The sequence below is a fragment of the Bombus affinis genome, unplaced genomic scaffold (assembly GCF_024516045.1).
Source record: "Bombus affinis isolate iyBomAffi1 unplaced genomic scaffold, iyBomAffi1.2 ctg00000741.1, whole genome shotgun sequence".
Lineage (NCBI taxonomy): Eukaryota > Metazoa > Arthropoda > Insecta > Hymenoptera > Apidae > Bombus > Bombus affinis.
In genome coordinates, this window is record NW_026109324.1 from 40,001 (window position 1) to 45,000 (window position 5,000).

The window sequence follows — 5,000 nt, forward strand, 5'->3', positions numbered from 1 at the left end:
GCTTACCTTTGACGAGCAGCATCTCCGTTTTCTGTGCCGATAACGTTAGCTTCTTCCTGGTGCACCAGGTAGAGACTCGGGTAACTACCTCCTGTCCCTTTTCCTGGAGCTCGTTCCTCGTGTTGCCGGCAATTAGAATCACGATGTCGTCCGCGTACGCGATGGGTTCGCACCCTGTCGCGTTTCCCGCTAGCTCAGCCAGCAGGTCATCAAATACGAGATTCCAGAAACTTGGTCCCAGTACCGATCCCTGCGGGCATCCTTTCGTGACGGGCTTGCTCACTGCTTCGTTTTTCCCAGCAATCTGTACGGTTCTTTCGGAGAAGTAGCTCCTTGTTAACCGGTACAGGTTGTCGGGGCATTCTCTTCTTTTGAGCTCGTGCAGCACGTTCGGCCACCAGACGTTGTCGAAGGCTCCTGATATATCGAGTGCTATTGCGAGGACGTACCTCTTCTCGCTCATTTGCTCGATTTTCTCGCGGAGCTTGATGATCGCGTCCACCGTCGATCTTCCGGGGCGAAAGCCATATTGTCTGTCGGAGGAGAGCGCGTGGTCGTGGAAGATAGGTGCCATCCTGGTGGCCATTAGCCTTTCTAGCAGCTTGCCTATCATGGAGAGCAGACAGATTGGCCTGTAGGATTTCGGATTGCTTCTGTCCCGATCCGGTCCCTTGGGGATGGTGATAACATTTGCGACCTTCCACCGTTTGGGGAATATTCCCCAGGCGAGGCAGCCGTTCATGAGCCTTAGGAGCTCCTGGTGTATTCTTCCCCAGGCCCGTTGGATTATTTCGACCTCAATCAGGTCGGGGCCTGGGCACTTCCCCTTCCTCAGCCGTTTCACGGCGTCACTGAGTTCCTCGAAGCTGAATTCAGGGGTGTCTTCTACGTTGGGGGGGTTTGTCGAGTTCCGCCTTATTTCCTTCTGCTCCTCCGTTTCGGTGTCTTCCTCGTCGTCGGGTAGAAGTGCGGACAACATCGCTGCCGCGGTCGTTCGCCAGTTGGAGGTATATCCGAGCGGCGTCTTCAGCGTCGATGTTGTTTCCTCTCCTCTGAGTTTCCTTGCGACTGTTTTGTAAGCGATGCCCCAAGGTTCCCTGTTACCCTCTTTGGTGACGAAGTCCTGCCAGCTCTGGATTTTTGCTCTTGCCAGCATCCTCTTATACTCCTTTCGTGTTGACCTGTACCGCAGCTTCTCCTGCTCCCTCGTAGCGGGGTCCCTGGCCCCCTGATACCTTCTTCTCGCCTGGTAGGTGTTTCTCTTTGCTCTGGTGAGTTCGGGCGTCCACCAGGGTACTGACCTGTAGTACCATTTCTTCTTTGGGATGGCGGTGTCGCAGGCACCTATCAGGGTTGCCTGGAGTTGCCCGGCCATTCTTTCGACGTCCTCTGCCTGCTGGAGGGTTGTTTCTTTGAGTGCCTCCATTTTCTCTGTGAGGGCACTCTGAAATACCTCCCAGTTGGCTTTTCGCGTGTTATAGCGTCTTTCCTGAAGCTGCGGTGTGGTGCTTCTCGTCCCGAAGTCGAGGAGCGTCTCCAGTATCCGGTGGTCACTGGAGGTACCATCTTCGCGTATCCTCCAGCCCTTTACAAGGAGTATTGCCTCTGGGCTCGCCATCGTCACGTCTATGTTTGATCGCCCTCGAGTTGTTTCAAACGTGTGGGGTTGTCCTGGTTGATTCAGGACATGGAGACCGTACTGCGCTATGACTGCCTCTAGGGCCTCGCCTCTGTCGTCGGTGCTCCTGCTGCACCACAGCGGTGATTTTGCGTTCGCATCCAGGCCGATGATGATCCTCTTGCCTCTGAGACACCGTAGTACCTTCTCCAACTGTTGCACGCCGACCTCGATGTTTCCTGTCGGCGGAAAGTACAGGCTTGCCGCGTACACCTCTGTTTCCCCGTCGCTTATCTGCACGCAGGAACAGTGTGTTGTGCAGAGTTCGGCGACCTCGAGGGGCGTTAGGGTCTCTGATTTTATCCCTACGGCCGCCATTGGCGGGTTGTGCTTCGACCCTCTGCAGGCGATCGCGACTCCTGTGCCGAATCCGGGTATTTTCCCATCGACGCTGTATGGTTCTTGCATTAATATTATGTCATCCCCATCGGCGTCCATTTGCGTCCGGATCTCATAAGGAGTTGTTTTGGATCGCTGCATGTTGTGCTGCAGGATCCTTATTTCCCTTTTCCTCCCAAGTCCTCTTCTGTCCCTGCGTTGCTCTTTATACATATTGCGTCCTTGCTATTATTGCTTCCAAGGCTTTCGTATACATTGGGCATTTCGCGTTGGAAGCTGCGTGGTCGCCCTTCCTCCCTGCTCTCTTGCAGTTTACGCAGGTGGCGTGCCCATCCTTATCTTTGCACTCTTTAGTGCTGTGCCCACTTTCTGCACAGTGCGCGCAGATTTCGTAGTTAACGCGGCAATATTTTGCCACGTGTCCGTATCCTTGACACTTGTAGCAGCGACTAATTGCTATGTAATCTTTAACTTTGCAGGCATTCCATGAGAGGAAGATCTTACCTTTCAATAGTTTCTCCCTTACCTGGGGGGGCACTTCGATGACCCAGTTCGTCTCCTCTTGATCCTTTCTGCCGGTCCTGAAGCAGAACTTGATGGCTGCAACGTCGTCCTCATTTAGTCTTTCTTGGTTCTGCTTCCTCATGCAGGCCAGGATCTCCTTCTCTGGAATGTCCCTCGGGACGTCGTAGATGATCATCCTGGGGGGTCTCCGCTGCGGCGTGCTAGCTTTTAGTCCAGCCTCCTTTAGTTTCGAGTTCTCGGTGAACTCTTTTAGGCTCTCCGGCTTCGTCGTCTCAACGGCTAGGCCGTTTCCCTTTATTTTCCGGACGGCCGTAACTTGGATTCCTCTCTTGCGGGGATTCACTAGGGTGAACACCGCGTCAAGTGCTTCTTCGCTCGTTTGAATCTCGCCACCTTCTCTTTCCGGTCGAATTATGACCACATTTTTGGGCGGCTTGACCGCCGTCTGCTCGACCTTGTTGCTCGTTATCTTTACTTTTTCGGCATATGTCGGCTCCCTCTGTTCCTGCTGCGTCGTTCTCAAGACGGCTGTTTCTAGCCGCCTGGTTGCTTTGTTGACGGCGTTCATTATCGCCGTTTCCTTATTCTTCTCATCTCCGGCACTCTGCTCTAGCCTGCCTGTCAGGTAGCTATTATGGAGCAGTAGCTCGTCAACAATGCCCCTCATTTCTTTGAAGTGCCGTAGGATTACTGCGGCGTGTTCCTTGTTTATTTTCCTGGCCGAGTCTAAGCAGAACGCCGTGACCTTCCTCTCTATGTCACTGGCCTGTGCCTTTATATCGGGCACTTGCCGCTTATCCTCCCCGGCCAATCTCTCCTCATCTCTGGGGGGGTTGTTTCTCCCCAGGCTTGCTCTCATCGTCTTCTCTGGTATCCTCGGGCTTGGAGTGGCCTCGTTCTTTTCCATCTGTTTCCTCAGGGGTTGGAGGACCACTCTGGCCTCTGCGCCTGGCGACGAGTGCCCTAGCGTCGGCTTCACCGGCTCCTTGCCGCTTCTTGCGGCTGCCGCTGCGGCTGTTCGCTTCCCGGTGGCTATGTCCAGCGGCGTATTGAATCCCCCTCGCGGACTTTCAGTTGGCGCTTTGTTCCCGCGAGCACTCCCGCGCTGAGTCCGGCGGCGTGCTCTTCACAGTTCAAAACCCCTGGGTTTGAATTTGAATTTGAATTTGCCGCCTAGCAGCGTGCTCTTGGTTCCCAAGATGCCCGGGCGGCGGCGCTTCGGTCGCTCGACCCAAGATGGCTGCCGCGCGTCCGCTAACCTATCCTCCCGCACGTGGCACTTTGTTTTGCTTTTCTCGCGCTTATTGCGGCAATTTCCACTAAACTCTCGGTGTGCACTATGTTTTTAGCACTCGCACTATCTATTATTTTAGTTTTCGTGCCCGAGATCTTCGATTTTCGCGTTTTTGTCCGCCACGTGGCCTAACCTCACTTCGCGCACGCGGCACTTTCTTTTGTTTTTCCGCGCTTATTGCGGCAATTTTCACTAAACTTTCGGTGTGCACTATGTTTTTTAGCACTCGCACTACCTATTATTTTAGTTTCGTGCCCGAGATCTTCGATTTACGCGTTTTTGTCCGCCACGTGGCCTAACCTCGCTTCGCACACGCGGCACTTACTTTGCTTTTTCCGCGCTTATTGCGGAAATCTCCACTAATATTTTTGCATGCACTTTATTTTAAGCACTAACTCTGCCTATTGAATTATTTTTCGCTCCCGAGATCTTTGATTTTTCGGTTTTTCCTATCCGTCGCGTCAGCTAACCTCACTTTTCGCACGTGGCGATTTGCATTAGCTTTTTTCGCTCTGAATTCGGCGATCTCCACGATTCTTTTTAACTACACGTTTTCCTCGGCACTCCCACTTTGCTTTAAATTAATTTTTACGCCCGAACTTTTTAATTTGCCCGGTTTTTTCGTTTATAGACTGCGGAGCGACGTGCACGCGTCCGTCCCACTTGCCGCCATCTTGGAAAACCAGTAGATAGGGACAGAGGGAATCTCGTTAATCCATTCATGCGCGTCACTAATTAGATGACGAGGCATTTGGCTACCTTAAGAGAGTCATAGTTACTCCCGCCGTTTACCCGCGCTTTTTTGAATTTCTTCACGTTGACATTCAGAGCACTGGGCAGAAATCACATTGCGTCAACACCCTTGGGGGCCATCGCAATGCTTTGTTTTAATTAGACAGTCGGATTCCCCTAGTCCGTGCCAGTTCTGAGCTGAGCGTTGAATGGCGGCCGAAGAGAACGACCGCGACGGTAAAACCGCCACGGAAGCCTCGCAGCAAGGAAGATCCGCGGGAGGCCAAGGCACGGGACCGAGCTCGGATCCGGGGTGCGCGACGATATCCCCCCCGAGAGAGAGATACGCCGCGTCCCGTTCAGCTCGCCCAGGCCCGGCACGTCAGCCAAACCCGCTTCCCGACCAAGCCCGACACGCCCCGCTCCTCAGAG

The 5,000-nt window shown here is 53.6% G+C and overlaps 1 pseudogene; it reads right to left on the bottom strand.

Moving 5' to 3' along the window:
- Window positions 1-5,000, bottom strand: part of LOC126928248 (large subunit ribosomal RNA) — a 10,245-nt pseudogene that overhangs the window by 2,838 nt on the left and 2,407 nt on the right.